This window comes from Ranitomeya variabilis, chromosome 2, assembly GCF_051348905.1.
Source record: "Ranitomeya variabilis isolate aRanVar5 chromosome 2, aRanVar5.hap1, whole genome shotgun sequence".
NCBI classification, from domain to species: Eukaryota; Metazoa; Chordata; class Amphibia; order Anura; family Dendrobatidae; genus Ranitomeya; species Ranitomeya variabilis.
Window position 1 is genome coordinate 1,104,789,877 of NC_135233.1, and position 22,470 is coordinate 1,104,812,346.

At 46.1% G+C, this 22,470-nt stretch overlaps 1 protein-coding gene and 1 long non-coding RNA gene across 7 annotated transcripts in view; both read left to right on the forward strand.

The window, feature by feature from the left end:
- MAPRE3 (microtubule associated protein RP/EB family member 3) overlaps positions 1-22,470 on the forward strand; it is a 118,112-nt gene that overhangs the window by 14,077 nt on the left and 81,565 nt on the right. The window contains exon 1 of one of the 6 annotated variants that reach the window (XM_077291901.1): positions 1,887-1,977. The exons of 4 other annotated variants lie outside the window; for them this stretch is intronic. The gene's annotated coding sequence lies outside the window, so the exon portion shown is untranslated. Of the gene's footprint in view, positions 1-1,886; positions 1,978-20,523; positions 20,731-22,470 lie in introns of those variants that run through there. One more of the 6 variants, XM_077291900.1, reaches the window with a different exon arrangement.
- Positions 6,515-7,005, forward strand: LOC143808818 (uncharacterized). Its single transcript, XR_013222010.1, has 2 exons — positions 6,515-6,830; positions 6,878-7,005. It is a non-coding gene; the product is annotated as an uncharacterized LOC143808818 (long non-coding RNA).

The following is a 22,470-nucleotide window of genomic DNA, read 5'->3' on the forward strand; positions in this document are numbered from 1 at the left end:
ATGTATCATTACACGTTATTACCTCACATTTATCGTTATTACCTCACATTTACCGTTATTACCTCACATTTACTGTTATTACCTCACATTTATCATTATTACCTCAAAATTACTGTTAATACCTCACATTTATCATTACACGTTATTACCTCACATTTATCGTTATTACCTCAAATTTATCATTACGTTACCTCACATTTATCGTTATTACCTCACATTAACCGTTATTACCTCACATCTACCATTATTACCTCACATTTATCGTTATTACCTCACATGTATCATTACACGTTATTACCTCACATTTATCATTATTACCTCACATTTATCGTTATTACGTCACATTTACCGTTATTACCTCACATTTACTGTTATTACCTCACATTTATCATTATTACCTCACATCTACCGTTACCTCACATTTATCATTACACGTTATTACCTCACATTTACCGTTACCTCACATTTATCGCTATCTGTTATTACCTCATATTTACCGTTATTACCTCACATTTATCGCTTTATGTTATTACCTCACATTTATCGTTATTACCTCACATTTACAGTTATTACCTCACATTTACCGTTATTACCTCACATTTAACTCTATATTTTATTACCTCACACTTATTGCTATATGTTATTACCTCACATTTATCGTTATTACCTCACATTTATCATTACACATTATTAGCGCACATTTACCATTACTGCCTCACATTTACTGTTACCTCAGATTTATCATTACACGTTATTACCTCACATTTGTCATTATTACTTCACATTTATCGTTGTTACCTCACATTTATTGTTATATATTGTTACCTCACATTTGGCGTTACATGTTATTACCTCACATTTACCATTATTACCTCACATTTATCATTACACGTTATTACCACACATTTACCGTTACCTCACATTTAACGCTATATTTTATTACCTCACATTTGTCGCTATATGTTATTACTTCACATTTATCGTTGTTACCTCACATTTATTGTTATATATTGTTACCTCACATTTGGCGTTACATGTTATTACCTCACATTTACCATTATTACCTCACATTTATCATTACACGTTATTACCACACATTTACCGTTACCTCACATTTAACGCTATATTTTATTACCTCACATTTGTCGCTATATGTTATTACTTCACATTTATCGTTGTTACCTCACATTTATTGTTATATATTGTTACCTCACATTTGGCGTTACATGTTATTACCTCACATTTACCATTATTACCTCACATTTATCATTACACGTTATTACCACACATTTACCGTTACCTCACATTTAACGCTATATTTTATTACCTCACATTTGTCGCTATATGTTATTACTTCACATTTATCGTTGTTACCTCACATTTATTGTTATATATTGTTACCTCACATTTGGCGTTACATGTTATTACCTCACATTTACCGTTATTACCTCACATTTATCATTACACGTTATTACCACACATTTACCGTTACCTCACATTTAACGCTATATTTTATTACCTCACATTTGTCGCTATATGTTATTACTTCACATTTATCGTTGTTACCTCACATTTATTGTTATATATTGTTACCTCACATTTGGCGTTACATGTTATTACCTCACTTTTATCGTTATTACCTCACATTTAAGGTAATATATATATTGTTACCTCACATTTGGCGTTGCATATTATTACCTCACATTTATCGTCATATATTATTACGGTACCTCACATTTATGGTTGTACACCACTGGCGTCCGTCTCTTCACTGCATTCTGAGGAGCTGGCTCCCCCTCTCCCTTCACAGGACTGCTGTCCCCATGGTCTCCATAATACTGCTGTGTGACCTTATCATTACCCAGGATTCCCACAGTCTCCAGGTGCTGTGATTGGCTGTTGAGTTTGCTTGCTCGGTGTTAGGCCCGGTCCATGGAGGCCGGAGGATACATTGCTAAATATCAGCGATTGTGTGAGGTCAGTGAGTGCACATAACACCTATGTAAGTGACTGGCAGTTATGGGGGCACGTTAGGCTACAGTTGTGGGGGCAATGTGACTGGCATTTATATTGGCTCTGTGATTCGCTGGGCACTGAGGCTGGCAGGTATGGGGACGCTCAGCAGGTCTGGCGGCACTAAGGCTGGCAGTTATGATGTGGCTTTATCTTGCTGGTATGGGGATCCAGTGACTGGCAGGTCTGATGGCACTATGGCTGACAGTTATGATGTGGCTTTATCTTGCAGTTATGGGGGCACTATGGCTGGCAGTTATGGGGGTACTGTGACTGGCAGTTATGGGAACCCTGTGACTGGCAGGTCTGGCGGCACTAAGGCTGGCAGTTATGGGGCACTGTGACTAGCAGATACTGAGACCCTGTGTCTGGCAGGTCTTGGGACCCAGTTACTGGCAGTTATATGGACCCAGTGACTGGCAGGTCTGATGGCCCTATGGCTGGCAGTTATGGGGGCACTGTGACTAGCAGATACTGAGACCCTGTGACTGGCAGGTCTGATGGCACTATGGCTGACAGTTCTGATGTGACTTTATCTTGCACTTATGGGGGCACTGTGGCTGGCAGTTATGGGGGTACTGTGACTGGCAGTTATATGGACCCAGTGACTGGCAGGTCTGGAGGCACTATGGCTGGCAGTTATGGGGGCACTGTGACTAGCAGATACTGAGACCCTGTGTCTGGCAGGTCTTGGGACCCAGTTACTGGCAGTTATATGGACCCTGTGACTGGCAGGTCTGATGGCCCTATGGCTGGCAGTTATGGGGGCACTGTGACTAGCAGATACTGAGACCCTGTGACTGGCAGGTCTGATGGCACTATGGCTGGCAGTTATGGGGGTACTGTGACTAGCAGATACTGAGACCCTGTGACTGGCAGGTCTGATGGCCCTATGGCTGACAGTTCTGATGTGACTTTATCTTGCAGTTATGGGGGCACTATGGCTGGCAGTTATGGGGGTACTGTGACTGGCAGTTATATGGACCCAGTGACTGGCAGGTCTGGAGGCACTATGGCTGGCAGTTATGGGGGCACTGTGACTAGCAGATACTGAGACCCTGTGACTGGCAGGTCTGATGGCCCTATGGCTGACAGTTCTGATGTGACTTTATCTTGCAGTTATGGGGGCACTATGGCTGGCAGTTATGGGGGTACTGTGACTGGCAGTTATATGGACCCAGTGACTGGCAGGTCTGGAGGCACTATGGCTGGCAGTTATGGGGGCACTGTGACTAGCAGATACTGAGACCCTGTGTCTGGCAGGTCTTGGGACCCAGTTACTGGCAGTTATATGGACCCTGTGACTGGCAGGTCTGATGGCCCTATGGCTGGCAGTTATGGGGGCACTGTGACTAGCAGATACTGAGACCCTGTGACTGGCAGGTCTGATGGCACTATGGCTGGCAGTTATGGGGGTACTGTGACTAGCAGATACTGAGACCCTGTGACTGGCAGGTCTGATGGCCCTATGGCTGACAGTTCTGATGTGACTTTATCTTGCAGTTATGGGGGCACTATGGCTGGCAGTTATGGGGGTACTGTGACTGGCAGTTATATGGACCCAGTGACTGGCAGGTCTGGAGGCACTATGGCTGGCAGTTATGGGGGCACTGTGACTAGCAGATACTGAGACCCTGTGACTGGCAGGTCTGATGGCCCTATGGCTGACAGTTCTGATGTGACTTTATCTTGCAGTTATGGGGGCACTGTGGCTGGCAGTTATGGGGGTACTGTGACTGGCAGTTATATGGACCCAGTGACTGGCAGGTCTGGAGGCACTATGGCTGGCAGTTATGGGGGCACTGTGACTAGCAGATACTGAGACCCTGTGACTGGCAGGTCTGATGGCCCTATGGCTGACAGTTCTGATGTGACTTTATCTTGCACTTATGGGGGCACTGTGGCTGGCAGTTATGGGGGTACTGTGACTGGCAGTTATATGGACCCAGTGACTGGCAGGTCTGGAGGCACTATGGCTGGCAGTTATGGGGGCACTGTGACTAGCAGATACTGAGACCCTGTGACTGGCAGGTCTGATGGCCCTATGGCTGACAGTTCTGATGTGACTTTATCTTGCAGTTATGGGGGCACTATGGCTGGCAGTTATGGGGGTACTGTGACTGGCAGTTATATGGACCCAGTGACTGGCAGGTCTGGAGGCACTATGGCTGGCAGTTATGGGGGCACTGTGACTAGCAGATACTGAGACCCTGTGACTGGCAGGTCTGATGGCCCTATGGCTGACAGTTCTGATGTGACTTTATCTTGCAGTTATGGGGGCACTATGGCTGGCAGTTATGGGGGTACTGTGACTGGCAGTTATATGGACCCAGTGACTGGCAGGTCTGGAGGCACTATGGCTGGCAGTTATGGGGGCACTGTGACTAGCAGATACTGAGACCCTGTGACTGGCAGGTCTGATGGCCCTATGGCTGACAATTCTGATGTGACTTTATCTTGCACTTATGGGGGCACTGTGGCTGGCAGTTACAGTGGGGCAAAAAAGTATTTAGTCAGTCAGCAATAGTGCAAGTTCCACCACTTAAAAAGATGAGAGGCGTCTGTAATTTACATCATAGGTAGACCTCAACTATGGGAGACAAACTGAGAAAAAAAAATCCAGAAAATCACATTGTCTGTTTTTTTATCATTTTATTTGCATATTATGGTGGAAAATAAGTATTTGGTCAGAAAACAAAATTTCATCTCAATACTTTGTAATATATCCTTTGTTGGCAATGACAGAGGTCAAACGTTTTCTGTAAGTCTTCACAAGGTTGCCACACACTGTTGTTGGTATGTTGGCCCATTCCTCCATGCAGATCTCCTCTAGAGCAGTGATGTTTTTGGCTTTTCGCTTGGCAACACGGACTTTCAACTCCCTCCAAAGGTTTTCTATAGGGTTGAGATCTGGAGACTGGCTAGGCCACTCCAGGACCTTGAAATGCTTCTTACGAAGCCACTCCTTCGTTGCCCTGGCGGTGTGCTTTGGATCATTGTCATGTTGAAAGACCCAGCCACGTTTCATCTTCAAGGCCCTTGCTGATGGAAGGAGGTTTGCACTCAAAATCTCACGATACATGGCCCCATTCATTCTTTCATGTACCCGGATCAGTCGTCCTGGCCCCTTTGCAGAGAAACAGCCCCAAAGCATGATGTTTCCACCACCATGCTTTACAGTAGGTATGGTGTTTGATGGATGCAACTCAGTATTCTTTTTCCTCCAAACACGACAAGTTGTGTTTCTACCAAACAGTTCCAGTTTGGTTTCATCAGACCATAGGACATTCTCCCAAAACTCCTCTGGATCATCCAAATGCTCTCTAGCAAACTTCAGATGGGCCCGGACATGTACTGGCTTAAGCAGTGGGACACGTCTGGCACTGCAGGATCTGAGTCCATGGTGGCGTAGTGTGTTACTTATGGTAGGCCTTGTTACATTGGTCCCAGCTCTCTGCAGTTCATTCACTTGGTCCCCCCGCGTGGTTCTGGGATTTTTGCTCACCGTTCTTGTGATCATTCTGACCCCACGGGGTGGAATTTTGCGTGGAGCCCCAGATCGAGGGAGATTATCAGTGGTCTTGAATGTCTTCCATTTTCTAATTATTGCTCCCACTGTTGATTTCTTCACTCCAAGCTGGTTGGCTATTGAAGATTCAGTCTTCCCAGCCTGGTGCAGGGCTACAATTTTGTTTCTGGTGTCCTCTGACAGCTCTTTGGTCTTCACCATAGTGGAGTTTGGAGTCAGACTGTTTGAGGGTGTGCACAGGTGTCTTTTTATACTGATAACAAGTTTACACAGGAGCCATTACTACAGGTAATGAGTGGAGGAAAGAGGAGACTCTTAAAGAAGAAGTTACAGGTCTGTGAGAGCCAGAAATCTTGATTGTTTGTTTCTGACCAAATACTTATTTTCCACCATAATATGCAAATAAAATGATAAAAAAAACAGACAATGTGATTTTCTGGATTTTTTTTTCTCAGTTTGTCTCCCATAGTTGAGGTCTACCTATGATGTAAATTACAGATGCCTCTCATCTTTTTAAGTGGTGGAACTTGCACTATTGCTGACTGACTAAATACTTTTTTGCCCCACTGTATGGGGGTACTGTGACTGGCAGTTATATGGACCCAGTGACTGGCAGGTCTGGAGGCACTATGGCTGGCAGTTATGGGGGCACTGTGACTAGCAGATACTGAGACCCTGTGACTGGCAGGTCTGATGGCCCTATGGCTGACAGTTATGATGTGACTTTATCTTGCACTTATGGGGGCACTGTGGCTGGCAGTTATGGGGGTACTGTGACTGGCAGTTATATGGACCCAGTGACTGGCAGGTCTGGAGGCACTATGGCTGGCAGTTATGGGGGCACTGTGACTAGCAGATACTGAGACCCTGTGACTGGCAGGTCTGATGGCCCTATGGCTGACAGTTATGATGTGACTTTATCTTGCAGTTATGGGGGCACTGTGGCTGGCCATTATGGGGGTACTGTGACTGGCAGTGTTGAGGGAGGATTTAAAGTGATCCTTCACGGTTAACCCAGTGATTTCCAAATTAATATATAAAGTGTTGCCGGCAACTGAAAATGACCAGACGGAGACGTGTGTCTCTGTATGGGGGATCGAGCTGATCTCTGGCCCCCGTTTATTCTGCATGACTATATCACAGTCATAGAAATTACACTTCAACCAATCAGCATAAGAACACGCTCACGGTTCTTAGCCTATAAGAATACAGGAACAATCTGTGCGTCAAAGTTTTGTAGAACAATACACCCTCAGTCTCATGTTCTGTCCAAGTTGCAACAATCAAGGTCTCATACCCTCAGTCTCATGTTCTGCCCAAGTTGCAACAATCAAGGTCTCATACCAGCGGTAAAGTTTAGCCTACTAACAAAATTTATATCAAAACAACAAAATGGAGTCGAAAAGCACAAAAATGGAGATTCTTTCTTAATTTCTTCCTTCACATTCCCCCCTAGATAAATTTTGTTAATTAATGTCCAGCATCAGAGATACTATCCCAAGCTCTAAGCTCGAGGGGTATACTGGTCTTCACATGGCTGCTGCGGCGTACCCGTCCCCCCTGTATACTAGAATTTACGAATAACAATTATTGATAACAGTAGTGGGGATCTTTTGAAGATAGCCATGCGCTTGGCTTCAACATCTTCATCAGATAACTTTGTGAAATCGGTGTAGAGAAGAGCAGGGGTGTCAACGCTTTTGGTTTCATCATTAGTTATCCTAGTGCAGAATTTCCTAATACACACAGAAATACACCAAAAAAACAAGTTTTAGTATTACATACATAACAAGGATAAAGGTGAATACTGGCAGCCATTTTAAATACAGTTATATCTGCAAGCATAGGAAAAAGTTATCGTTTCACAGTATAAGAGTATAGCAGTACAAAAAGTATATAAGAAAATACATTTTCACCTTGACAATCCCCCCTAAATACTAAGTTTTTCCCCTAAAGAAAGATCCTTCGAGACTGTCCATGTGATGGGAAAAGGGGAGGTGGATTTCTTCATCCAGACACCTCAGAAACTCTCCCCTAGCGAGAGGCCTCCAGGCAGCTGAACCCTTCACTAACCTCACATGGAGTTCTCCCACTGTCCCTAAACTAAATCTCTTAGCATCATCTGAGAATGAGGGGTTCTGTCTACTCTTTTGAGGGGGACATACTTAGGGATCTCCCCTGGATCAGTACCATCGTACTCTGGTGGGTCTACTTCTTGATTGAGGAAGGTGCCAGTCGGGATTGCTTTCACTAACTACCTAGGCCTGCCTAGGTGCACTAATACATCCATCATATTATCATTATTTATTTGTAAAATGAAAGGTTGGTTCTCAAGGTCAGCCAATTGTTTTTGCATAGCTAGTCAGAGGGCCTCCAGGGATAATACTCCTGTATCTGTCTTACCCTACCTGATGTGGTTGGTTCTCTGGTGGTGGGGGCGACATGACATGCTGGTCTACAGCTCCTTCCCAAAAGGATTACTGTCAGCCTACTCCCAAAAGTTAATGTCTCCAGTATCCACCAACCACAATCCTGTGTCAGCTTCTTATATCACTGCATGTGATCTTGTCTGGACAGGATTCAGTGTAATTCTCTTAGGTCGGGTTGCAGCACGGGTCATACAAGTGTTAGGGCCCAAATCCTCAACTATACCCTAAAAGGCATCACAGCTATAATTAACAAATCTTTGTTCTCTGTAATATATATATATTTGATCCATTCAACATTTTTATTAATCTGCACCTGTGGGATTATAGAAGCAAAGTCAGCATAAATCTGGTTCTGGGCTTTAAACTGGTCAGGCACCCCCCTTGGCACCCCAATAGCATCAATATATATTATTGGATCTTCTTCATAACTCATGTAGAGCTGATCGAGACTTCTCCTCTTTCTGGTAGGTTCATCAGGTATCTTTGGATCTCAAAGTAAAATCTTGAACTGCATGGCTAGTTTAACAGGGGTGCATTGGCCTATCCAGGCATTAGGCAACCTAGGATGGAGCTTACCATCTCCACATAACCAATAAATGTCGTACATATATTCTGTATGTTTGGTTAACAAATCAGTATCTAGAGAACTGCTCCCTTTGCAGAAACCTGTCTCGAAGATCCCTACTAGTGTACCTGTGGTGTCGTGGGAATTATAGCAGGTGTAATTGTCACCTAATACGGTTACTTCTCCTGGGACCTTTAGTTTAGGTTCCTCATGAATTAGTGGGACATAATCTGGGCAATCAGTGGACTTCAAACCTTTCAACAAGTTCATGACACAGGCAGTGGTGTTGTCATCAGGGAAAAGCAATGCATGTGTGTATAGGTGTGTATTCGCAGCAGCACAAGCAATACATCCTACAGAGATATTCTGGACTCTTACATTGTATCTCACCCATTCTAACCATAGGTTTTTCCTTGGGGCTGTTTGTGTTTCTATGGAGAAAACCTCTTGCCAACTGAGACCTGGAATGGGGATCACTTCATTGACTACAGTTTGCAAACGCTCACCTGGGCCTAAATTCCCATGGTATCCACTACTAAATACATAATTATAATGCCTTCCCAGTACAAATGTCTGCAGATCAGCAGATTGGGGGCTTTCGAGATTTAGGAGGGGGGGGTGACAACTTTTACCCCATTTACAGCCCCTAAGTGGTTGCAGAAGGTCTGTTAGATGCATTCTCTCACGGAGACTCCTACCCGTTCTATCCTTAGGGAACATGGCTTCGCTAGGTTTATATCCCCAATCATCCCCTGTATTCCAGGCGGCATCAGTCTAATAATAACAATTATCGTTGTCATTTCTGGTAATACATATATAAAACTGGATGATCCCCTCTACAACCCGTTCAGTCTCGGGGCACTTGACTACATCACAAAAATAAAATCGCCAGATATTCACCGGGGCTGTCAGGTTTACCCAGAGAATAGTGGGACCAGAATTCTTATTTTTACAATAGGGAACAAAGAGGTAGGGGCGAGGATAGCCCTCAGTTCCAGGATCAAAAACAACAGCAACATTTCCCTTCAGTCACTACTGTGACTAAACACTGGTTCGGTCTCTTTTACAGTGTGAGGCGTGGATCCAGGTGCTCTTTCCTTCCAGCTTTACTGCAGTGGGGGTGACCAGGATCACCGTGTGGGGTCCTTCAAATCTCGGCTGGAGACAATCTCTGCGCACAAACTTTTTCACATACACCAGGTCTCCTGGCACAAAGGGATGGTGTCCAGGAACCTTATGTGGGTCTGGAAAAGAACTGAAGACAGTTAAATGCACTTTGGCAAGGTGTCCATGTAAGGCCTGCACACAGCTAGTCAAGTCCTGGTACTTGAGCTGCAACTGTTGTGGAAAGAAACATTCAAGATTGGGGCCCCTGCCAAACAGAATCTCATACGGTGACAGCCCTGTCTTCCTGTTTGGGGTATATCTTACTGAAAACAAAGCTAGAGGAAGACATTCTGTCCATGGTTTATCAGTCTCTGTCATTGCCTTCTGGATTTTAAGCTTAAGAGTTCCATTTAGTCTTTCCACTTTTCCACTACTCTGTGGATGGAGTATGCAATGCTTGACTTACCCCCAGTGCTGCCATTACCTCTGACATGATCTCTCCAGTAAAATGGGAACCCCGATCGTTTTCAATGACTTCAGGAACTCCATACCTGCATATGATCTCAGCCATCAGTTTCTTCACCGTTGTCTTAGCCGTAGCTTTGGCAACTGGGTAGGCTTCTGGCCAACCTGAAAATAAATCAATGCAGACCAACACATACTCATACGTCCCTACCCTGGGTAACTGAATTTAATCAATCTGCAGTCTCTGGAATTGGTTAAAGGGGCCGGGGAGTGTGTTTGGATGGGGTTTTCACTGTCCTACTCTGATTATGTGTGGCACATATCATGCAGCTCTGTACCTGCCTTTCTGCGCAGGTGGAAAACCCCGGGGGCAATCCATTGTTTCTGTAGGGTGTCACACATGGACGTCTTCGAGTGGTGCACATTCCCGTGCAGAACCTGTGCCATCATTGGGTACAGTACCTGTGGTAGGCAGACCTTTTCACCCCTCCCCCATAGTCCAGTGACGGTATCAGAGCAAGCCCCTATCTTTTGCCACCTATTTTTCTCCTCCTTACTTGCCTGTTCTTGTAACCGGGCTAAGATGTCTTTCAACACAAGTGGAGATGGTGGGGTGTCTAGGTGATGTACTTGAGAGGCCACAGGAGTGCTTGCTGCAATGCGTTACCCTTTTTGTCCATCCATCAGTGCCTTTGGTATGTGCCTTTACCTTTATGATGCCTGTTTGGGTGGGAAGCTGTAGTGCATTCATAAGTTGCTGGACTGCCTCAGCATATTTAAAGGGGTGGCCATTTGCTGTCAGGAAAGCCCTGGCTCTCCAGATAGGCCCATAACCGTGTGCAATGCCAAAAGCATACCTGGAATCAGTGTAGATATTTACAGTCTTACCTTCTGCTAGTTTACCCTGCTTCTTGTGCAGACATATGAGCTTGCATTGACTCTGCCTTGATTATCTCATGTTCTGAGACCACAGCATATCTGGTACAGAAGCGTCCTTGGTCATCTTGGTGACGGGATCCATCTACAAAAAGCTCAAAATCAGCATTAGAATAGGCACACTAGAGACCAGCCGTTTCCTGAGACATCAATTCTAGACAATCATGTGGTTTGGAAACCTAATCTTGTTCCTCTGGATCCATTCTAGAAAGAAAGAGTGTCCTTTTTTATGTCACCTACTCCTCCCCCCTTTGGATCCATAGGAACTAGGGGAAGAGTAGCGGGGTTCAGGACAGCGCACCTTTTTAAAATCACATTAATAGACATGAGAATAGCACACTGAAGTCGCAGCTGTCTAGCCATGGACATGTGGCCAGATTGTACTTGATCAAGGATACTATATACATCGTGTGGGGTGGCCATAGTCTCTCCTGTTTGCAAGGGGCCATAAGTGGCAAGGTAGGCCTGACACTCTTGGGCTATGACTGGCCCCCCCTTGGCATAACTGTCCACATCAATTGTCATCCCTGATAAATGAATGCAAACAGAACTGGCAATCTGGGTGTAATGGAATGCTGAAAAAGACAAGATCGATAACTATGAACCAAGCGGCATCCTGAGATATCTGGGACAAAAGAGTATGTGGCTTAGACACCACCGGAGTTTCTGGAACAGTAACTGCATTAAATGCCTGTAGATCTTGTACCAGCCGGTACACAGGGGGTTGGCCGGGTGGGGTCTTTTTCTTAACGGGAAACAAGGGTGTGTTACATGGGGAAACACAGGGTATCAGGGCACCATTATCGAATAACATTTGTATTTGCCCCTTGAGACACTGCTCCTGATCATATTTCAAAGGGTATTGATGGACTTTAGAAAAAGGGGCACCAGGTTTGAGAAACACTTTTACTGGTTCTACAGGCATTATTGGGGGAGAATCTGGGTCCATCAGTACCATCATAACCGTAGGAAGGGCAAGTAGGATACACATCTCTTTATATTCATCTGCATAGGAGTTATATAACGCAAGGACCATCTGACCATCATCTTGGAATTGTATTCTGGAGCGGAACTGTAATAATAAATCTGCCCCCAGTAAATTTACCGGACATAAGGGAGAGATTACGAACTGAGCAGTAACTTCAGGGATAGGTCCCACAGGGATAGGTTTTATAAAAGTATATTTATTGGGTCTGTTATCTACTCTAATTAAAACAAGCTCTTGATCTGAGAATTGACATGGGGCTGGGGAGGGAGATTCCCAGACAGGGTTAAAAGGGATATCTTAGTATGAGACTAGATTTGTGTAAGGTGGGGAGGGCAGGGGCTGAACTCTGATAAGGAATGAAGCTTCGTCCTTGCAGCTGTGAAAAGGGGGGCTGTCAGGGGGGGCTGTCAGCGTTTAGCAAGGGAAAGGTGGGGGCTACAACTCCGGGTCTTCTTTGCTTCACAATTGTAATGGACCTCTCTACACTGGGAATTAGTAACTCCGCATACATCACAGATCCACGCAGCCGGATCATAGGGTGGAGGCGCACTAAGTTTTGGCAACCCACAGAGCTTACGGTCGGGAGAGGAGGCTTGATTTCCTGGGGAGGGACCTTATCATCAAGCAGGGACTTTATCAATTCCTTCCGGTACCACAAAACATCCAGACTTTATCATAGGAGTAGACAACTTTCCTTTTTCAACGTAACGGTAACAAAAACAACTAGAATTCACTTTCTCTGTTGATCCTCAATTTGCTATATATCAACCACTCAACTTGCTTTTACCAGTCACTTACAAATTTCCTTCTAAAACTAGACACTAGATTTCACCTTCAATTTTCCAGATTATAATATTTCTTTGTACTTCAAAACAATATTGTCACCTTAAACAGAACACAAATCTACCAGCGCGTAATCTACACCAAGAAAATACAGAGAAACCTTGGAATGCAGCCACATTCTGGTAAGGAGGGGGCAGTAACAGGAGAGGATCACAGCATTCCTCTACACAGAGAAAGGAGGAAAACAATAGCGCAGCTGCTCGACCCCGCCCATCGGATATTTTAAAGACAAACACAGAAACAGAATCACAGCAGTTCTTAGACTTAATTAATTTCTACAAAATCTTCATCGCACAATTCACATACCAGATTGAGAATATTTTCCCTGCATTCCTGACAGATTTCTTTTCCCTTCTTTGGGCTAACAATATCAAATTTTTATCACACAATTCAAAGTCTTCTTCTTCCACGAACTGATTCTCCTTTAAAGCGAAATACCCCTTTTTAGTCGTGTATAGTTACCAGAGCAGCTGTGTGGCCTATTCCACTCAGGGTTTTTACCTGTCCCCCGCTAGGACAACCCAAAATCGCGGTACTCAGTGAAAGGAGGAGGGCGTCTTAGACTCAACCCTCCGGACACCCCTGGAAATATTTAAATCAATATATTCCTGAGTTATGCATCCTACCCATCTTCGATCACCTCAGTGAAAGGAGGAGGGCGTCTCAGACTTAACCCCTCCGGACGCCCCTGGACATACACATATATATCTATGTATTCCTGAGTTACGCATCCTACCCAATCTTCGATCACCTCACCGCTCCTGATTCTAACAGTGATCAGGAATTCAGGGTATTTTGACTGTAAAGAGAATTACATCACTGGTTAATCCGGGGTGTCCGTCCCTTATGAGGTACGGTTCAAGCACTGGGCTTCCAACGGAACTACACCTCTATATGATTCCACCCTAGAATCATCCCACCTCCGGGGACAAACCTCAGATCCTCTTTGCAGCAACAAACACAGGAAAACCACACCAAACGGTCAGTCTGGACAGTATAACTGCCAACTTACCGTGGTTGTTGTGGGGGATGATCAGTCCCAATTTTCCAGTGCCTGCGTCTGGTCCGAGGGTCCTTTGTCTTGTTGTCCTCCGGGGGGCAGAGGCGTTCCTGCTTGGATCCCGGGTTTTCGGCACCAACTGTTGAGGGAGGATTTAAAGTGATCCTTCACGGTTAACCCAGTGATTTCCAAATTAATATATAAAGTGTTGCCGGCAACTGAAAATGACCAGACGGAGACGTGTGTCTCTGTATGGGGGATCGAGCTGATCTCTGGCCCCCGTTTATTCTGCATGACTATATCACAGTCATAGAAATTACACTTCAACCAATCAGCATAAGAACACGCTCACGGTTCTTAGCCTATAAGAATACAGGAACAATCTGTGCGTCAAAGTTTTGTAGAACAATACACCCTCAGTCTCATGTTCTGTCCAAGTTGCAACAATCAAGGTCTCATACCCTCAGTCTCATGTTCTGCCCAAGTTGCAACAATCAAGGTCTCATACCAGCGGTAAAGTTTAGCCTACTAACAAAATTTATATCAAAACAACAAAATGGAGTCGAAAAGCACAAAAATGGAGATTCTTTCTTAATTTCTTCCTTCACAGCAGTTATATGGACCCAGTGACTGGCAGGTCTGGAGGCACTATGGCTGGCAGTTATGGGGGCACTGTGACTAGCAGATACTGAGACCCTGTGACTGGCAGGTCTGATGGCCCTATGGCTGACAGTTATGATGTGACTTTATCTTGCAGTTATGGGGGCACTGTGGCTGGCCATTATGATGCATTTTGACACCCTGGATGTCCATTACAGGGCGCTTTCTCTTGCTGGCTCCTCTGAGGCCTCTGACTGTAACCCATGGACATCCCTGGATTAGGGCGCCTCAGGCAGGTGCCAACCAGGGGAGGGGGAATTACATTTTATTTCAGAGAGTGGTAACTACCTTTGTTGGGACACAACACATGTGATGGCGAGCGGTAGCATCACAGCCAGCACTGACGTCACACCACGGCCGGTTGCCGGCAGGGGTATTGTCATGTGTCACAGTTGCCGTGGGCGAGGCATTAGTCTGTGCTGCCCCGGCACGTTACATGAAAGTGGGGGCCCTGGCTGGGTGTGTGGACTTGTGCCGTGGGGGCGCTACGCCCGTGCAGCTCACGTGTAACTGATGTTGCAGGTTTGCCGGGACCAGATGTTTCACATTTCAGTAAAGGAGACCACCATCCAAAAATAAAGTCTTCACTGAACGTAACTGGGTAAGGGTAATATACAAGGGGTAGCAGGTACAAAGTCTTATGGATGGTTCCTTTACAACTTGAAGCATTTTCCACACAGTTTCCTTCCTCTGTACTTTTCTCCAGGGATCTCTATGTCTGCTGTCTCTCCCTATTTCACCACAACCCAGATTTAACACTACAGCCCTGATTAACAAGTGTACTTTACTAGTTCTGCGTTTCCGCTTCCTCTTTCCACTACTGGCACCCTGATACGTCCGCCTGGGACACTTTTCATGTCCCAGTTACTCAGTCCTGTTTAGGCCTGTTACCTTTCAGCGTTATAAGCTCATGGTTAGGCGTTCTCTTCTAGGACTGGCTTCTGAAAAGGCCACTCTGTCTCTTAGCCACTCGTAATTCGGATCTCGTTATCCCTTTTCTTCGGTTTCCTTTCTCTTAGAGTCACCCCACACTGCGGCAATGTCCACCTTGGATCTTGTCGTACACTCACTATGCACTCCAGGGCCCATCTTCCTTTTTAACAGAAAACAGTCACTTTCCCTATAACTCGGCCCCTCTCACCATGGGCTAGGCCAAATTATTAACTCTAACTGCTCCTACGGTCAAACTACACATCATTAACACATTACACCATACTGATTACACAACACAGTTCACATTACATAACGCAGTTGGTGTCTGCAGGGAAAGGAATGCGACATCGATCCACCTCCTTACATTATCAGACCTGTTGGAGATTTTGCATTGGGTCCGACTAGCTCCATGTTAGCCCTGTGTTTGCCCACATTGAGTTGTCGGTTCTGCAGTTTTGGCACGGCTCTTGACTTACTGCTCTGGAGCCTCCTAGAACCTGGACTGAAGAGCTCACAATCCGATCATGGGAGAAGCTGCTGATATGAGTGTGAATAGTGGAGAAGCTTCCACCAGATTCAGTGCTGCCCCTCGGGTGTATGGAAGGATAATCCACAGCATTGTGTGCAGATCTGATGATGGTGATGACCCTGCAGATACCGTACAGACGGCGATCCAGGACAGCACTGGAGACAGTGTATACGGGGCGGGGGGGGGGATGTACTGACTGGCAAGAATAGATGCAGTCACCTCTGGGGTAAAGATGGTAACCTAGCGGAGGTGACCACACAGTGCGATCTGCAGAATACAGGCTGCTGCTGCTACACATCTGTATTCTGGTGAGGCCAGGGATTGAGCGGAGAGGGGCTTTTCCCTAAAGTGCCTGCCTGCTGACTGTCTCCTGTCAGGTTTGGGCATTCCTGAAGAGAACAGTATCTCCATCTCCAGTAACACAGTGTAAGGCGATCAGCGGCGGCCGCTGACAGTACCGCATTGTTCCCTTCAGGTACCCGGGAGCAGTAATGTGCCGTATGCTTCACATTCACGGTGTCAATGCCAGGATCCCACAATACAGGTAGTCGAATATTTACCAGTGACGCTGTACGGATCTCTGTAGCAGCACAGAGGATTTCAGGAGAGGAGTATGATTCCAGTAGTGGGATGTGCATTGATCAGCCATGGTGAAATACAGTGGATATAAAAAGTCCATACACCACTGTTAAAATGCCAGAATTTATCATATAGAAAATTCTACCAAAATAAAACATTTCTGAACTTTTCACACTTTTAATGTCGCCCATAATCTGTACAAATCCAGTGAGAAACAAAATGAAAAAGAGACATAAATAACTAAGATAAGTCTGCACACCCTTACACTAATAATTAGTTGCAGCCTCCTGTGAATTTCTGGCAGCGGTCAGTCTTTTTCGGTCAGAGTCTATCAGTACTTGGCGATCATTGCCGACTCCTCCGCTGTCAGATAGCAGGGGCATCTCTTGTGTACAGCACTCTTCTTCAGGTCACCTGTGATTGTCTCTTGGTTTCAGGGCTGGGTTCGGCTGTTCCAGAACTTCCATCGTCTACTGAAGCCATTCTCTTGGTGATTCGTGGTCGCTTAGGGTCGTTCTGTTGAATAGTGAAATTCATCTTCTGCTTTTTAGCAGAGGCCTGAAGGTTTTGATGCAAAATTGACTGATAATTTGGAATTGTCCATAAGATTCTCTTCCATGACTAAACCCCAGTCCCATATTCCGAAAGCCTCAGGGTGGGGATGGTGATATTATGGTGATGGGTGATGCTGGCTTTGCACTTTTTGGAATCCTTGGTCACATCCGATATGTACCTTCTACTGACTGATAATTTTCCGTGGTGAGATCCTTTGCTGTGTTGTCAGCTGTTTACGGACCAGAAAATGTCGCGAAAATCCTCCTGGAACAGCAACAATTTCTCTGGGGGTTAATCAGAATTGCTGTAAATGACGGCAGCCGGGGTCTGACTACTATGTAACATGGGGGAAAGGTGATCGCCTGATTCTGAGCACAACCTCAACCCCAATTATAGGAGGGTGTTCACACTTATGCTGCCGCATTATTGTAGTTTTTTTTAATTCCCCTGAAAATGATTTCATATTGATTTCATATTGTTTCTCAATGAATTTATACAAATTATGGGCAACATGAAAGGAGGAAAAAGTTCTGAAAATAATTCTCTTTGGTAGGATTTTTTTTTACATGAGATGTTCCTGGCATTTTATCAGGGGTATGTAGACTTGTATATCAATCGTATTAGTGATTACCTGTTGACAGCTGTGCCCATAAGTGGTGGGATTATCAGAAAGTGAACAGACAGTTCTTGAAGTTGACATGTTTAAAGCAGGAAAAATTAGCACGAGTAAGGATGTGAACGACTTACAAGGGACAAATTATTATGTCTCCAACATAGTGAGTGTTGAGGGGAGTTTCCAGTATACATTGCATCTTGTGACGTGTTCCCGGTGTACAGCCAGTTGTGTGGGGTGCTCTTCGTATGCTGAGAGTCTTAAAAGGTTTCCCATTATATGACATGTCTTCTGAGGTATTGCTAGTGCATGACAGGTCTTCAGAGGTGTTCCCTGTGTACGTCGGGTGTTTTGGGGAGCTCTTAGTATACTGAGGGTCTTACAGGGTGTTCCTGTTATGTGGCTTGTCTTCTGCAGTATTGCCGGTACATAACAGGTCTTCCGAGGTGTTTCCTGTGTACATCGGGTTTGTGGGGTGCTCTTAGAATACGGAGGGTCTTACAGGGTGTTCTCGTTATATGGCATTTCTTCTGAGGTATTGCCTGTACATGACAGGTCTTCCAAGGTGTTCCCAGTGTACGGTTGGTCTTTTGGGTTGTTCATGGTACACTGAGGGTCTTACAGGGTGTTCTCGTTATATGGCATGTCTTCCTGAGGTATTGCCAATATATGACAAGTTTTCTGAGGTGTTTCCTGTGTATGACAGTCTTGTGGGGTGCTCTTAGAATACGGAGGGTCTTACAGGGTGTTCCTGTTATATGGCATGTCTTCTGAGGTATTGCCGGTACATGACAGGTCTTTTGAGGTGTTCCCAGTGGAGGGTTGGTCTTTTGGGTTGTTCATGGTACACTGAGGGTCTTACAGGGTGTTCCCTTTATATGGCATGTCTTCCGAGGTATTGCCAATATATGGCAGGTCTTCTAAGGTGTTCCCTGTGTATGATGGGTCTTGTGGGGTGCTCTTATTTGGCATGTTTTCTGAGGTATTGCTGGTATACGGCAGGTCTTCCGTGGTGTTCTCAGTTTACGGCGGGTCATGTGGGTTGCTCTTGGTATACTGAGGAGCTTATGGGGTGTTTCCTTTATATGGCATGTCTTCCGAGGTATTGCTGGTATATAGAGGGTCTTATGAGGTGTTCTCGGTGTACAACTGGTCTTGTGGAGTGCTCTTGGTATGCTGAGGGTCTTACAGGGTGTTGGTATTATATGGCATGCCTTTTGAAATATTGCCGATATATGGCAGGTTTTCTAAGGTGTTCCCTGTGTACGACGGGTCTTGTGAGGTGCTCTTTGTATACTGAGGATCTCATGGAGTGTTTCCATTAATTGGCATGTTTTCTGAGGTATTTCTGGTATACGGCAGGTCTTCCGAGGTGTTCTCAATTCACGGTGGGTCTTGTGGGCTGCTCTTGGTATACTGAGTAGTTTATGGGGTTTTTCCATTATATGACATGTCTTCCGAGGTATTGCTGGTATATAGCAGGTCTTCTGAGGTGTTCCCTGTCTATGGCTGGTCTTGTGGAGTGCTCTTGGTATGCTGAGGGTCTTATAGGGTGTTGGTATTATATGGCATGTCTTACAAGATATTGCCGATATACGGTGAGTTTGGTTGGGTGTTCCCGATATATGTCTGGTATTGTGGGGTGCTACAGGGGCCTTCTCTGATGTCCTTGGTATATGGCATGGTAGTTTTGGAGCTGAACTTGGGAGTGATGGAAGACGATGGTCCTGTCTGATGTTTTCCATGATATGGGCAGACGAGTACATCGCTTACTAGGGCAAGAAATTTCACCAGAATGCCCCATAGGAATAAAGCAAGCAGCCGGTCAGTGAGGTGGGACGATGTTGTGCAGTGTAATGGGACGATGCTCTGCTGGCATCATGTGGATGTAACACATGCCACCAGTGGCGTAACTTGAAGCTTGTGGGCCCTAATGCCTAATCTCCAACATGGCCCTCAATTAACAAAGGTCTTTAATAGTTATAGTGTTTTTATGTGTGGCAATTAGACCTTTTGGGCCCCCTACTCTCCAGGGCGCAGGCCGGGAGGGATTGCACCCCCTTCTTTTAGTTACGCCCCTACGTGCCACCAACCATTGGACTATGCCCCCTTCATGGCAGCAGAGACCCTAATGCCAAAGCCATCAGATAATGGTTGGGCATTAATGGTTGGAGGCTGGAAGTGACAAATTGTTTCCAGATCCCCCTGATCTCATCTGATCGATAATGAAAAAAATGAGGCCGATCTATGGAGGCCGCTCTGAGCATGATCGTCTGCCAGGTGTCTCGTGAGGTCCAGGCCTCATAGCGAGGAGGAATGTGACATACAGTTGTCTCCTGTTCTGAAACCACGGTCCGCTTCTACACCTTTCTATGACGTCTGATCCAGAATATCTGCTACTCTGGCAATCATAAATATGAGGTGTTGTGCAGTGTGACTGTGGCCTCCTGCCATGTTATGGGATGGAGGTCACCAGTAGGGGGCAGTCATCAGTCTCATTAATGATTCTGGTCCATGCTCGCTGGTGTCACCAGGAATGTGATGAACTGGCAGATTCGCCCCCTGTTCTGAGCGGGACCCCCGGGAGGGGCTGTCGTCCTTGGTTCTGGCGCAGGAACACAAGGAGCAGACAATAAATACAATGTAACGGCGCATTCAGTACAATAACATGTTACCAGGAAAGTATGTGACCCCGGGGAGGAGGTATGAGCTAAAAATGGCTGTTGTCTCCAGTGTGCAGGGATATTACTGCATCTGTAGAATAATACTTCTGCTGTCCGGGCAGGTGGACCACCACCCCGAGTGCCATGACCGTCATTAGATCCCCCCCGGACCCAGTGTCCTTGTATATGTCTGTGCCCCCTCCCCAATCAGTGCTGCTTCTCTAGTAGTGTACTGACAACTGACAGCACATTCCTGCTCCCATAGTAACACCGTCCACAGGGGTCACCCAGTCACCGCTGCAGGGCCTGCACCCTCCGTCCAGGTAAGTGGCTTCATACCTTCACCTGCGTCACAGGATGATGAGTGTCCACATTATTAGATATTTACTGCAGACCTGCGACCATCAGCTGCAGTCAGACACCAGCCCCAACGATCAGTCACTCGCTAAGAGACATTACCCCAAGAGTCAGCGTCACTGTCCTGTAACCCCAGTGTCATTATCCTGTACCCCAGTGTCACTGTCCTGTACCCCAGTGTCACTGTCCTGTACCCCCAGTGTCATTATCCTGTACCCCAGTGTCATTATCATGTACCCCAGTGTCAGTGTCATTATCCTGTACCCCCAGAGTCAGTGCCATTATCCTGTACCCCGAGTGTCATTATCCTGTACCCCAGTGTCATTATCTTGTACCCCAGTGTCATTATCCTGTACCCCAGTGTCACTGTCCTGTAACCCCAGTGTCATTATCTTGTACCCCAGTGTCATTATCCTGTACCCCAGTGTCACTGTCCTGTACCCCCAGTGTCACTGTCCTGTACCCCAGTGTCATTATCCTGTACCCCAGTGTCATTATCGTGTACCCCAGTGTCAGTGTCATTATCCTGTACCCCCAGAGTCAGTGCCATTATCCTGTACCCCGAGTGTCAGTGTCATTATCCTGTACCCCGAGTGTGTGTCATTATCCTGTACCTCGAGTGTCACTGTCCTGTACCCCCAGAGTCAGTGCCATTATCCTGTACCCCCAGAGTCAGTGTCATTATCCTGTACCCCGAGTGTCAGTGTCATTATCCTGTACCCCGAGTGTCAGTGTCATTATCCTGTTCCTCAGGAATCAGTGTCACATTTTCCGGTAACCCAGATTTTGGTAGCTCAGGTTCTGGTGTTTTGATGTCTTGTTCCCCCAGATTCAGTCTTTCGATATCCTGTACTGCAGGTTTTCGGCGTCCTGTACCCCAGTTCGGGTGTCTAGTTGTTCTATACCCCAGGTTTGGTGCTTTGGCGTCCTGTACCCCAGTTCGGGTGTCTAGTTGCTCTATACCCCAGGTTTGGTGCTTCGGCCTCCTGTACCCCAGTTTGGGTGCCTTGTTCTATACCCCAGGTTTGGTGCTTCGGCGTTCTGTACCCCAGTTCGGGTGTCTAGTTGTTCTATACCCCAGGTTTGGTGCTTCGGCCTCCTGTACCCCAGTTTGGGTGCCTTGTTCTATACCCCAGGTTTGGTGCTTCGGCGTCCTGTACCCCAGTTTGGGTGTCTTGTTCTATACCCCAGGTTTGGTGCTTCGGCGTCCTGTACCCCAGTTTGGGTGTCTTGTTGTTCTATACCTCAGGTTTGGTGGTTCGGCCTCCTGTACCCCAGTTTGGGTGTCTTGTTGTTCTATACCTCAGGTTTGGTGCTTCAGCCTCCTGTACCCCAGTTTGGGTGTCTTGTTGTTCTATACCCCAGGTTTGGTGCTTCAGCCTCCTGTACCCCAGTTTGGGTGTCTTGTTGTTCTATACCCCAGGTTTGGTGCTTCGGCGTTCTGTACCCCAGTTTGGGTGTCTTGTTGTTCCATACCCTAGGTTTGGTGCTTTGGCGTCCTGTACCCCAGTTTGGGTGCCTTGTTCTATACCCCAGGTTTGGTGCTTCGGCGTCCTGTACCCCAGTTTGGGTGTCTTGTTGTTCTATACCCCAGGTTTGGTGCTTTGGCGTCCTGTACCCCAGTTTGGGTGCCTTGTTCTATACCCCAGGTTTGGTGCTTTGGCGTCCTGTACCCCAGTTTGGGTGCCTTGTTCTATACCCCAGGT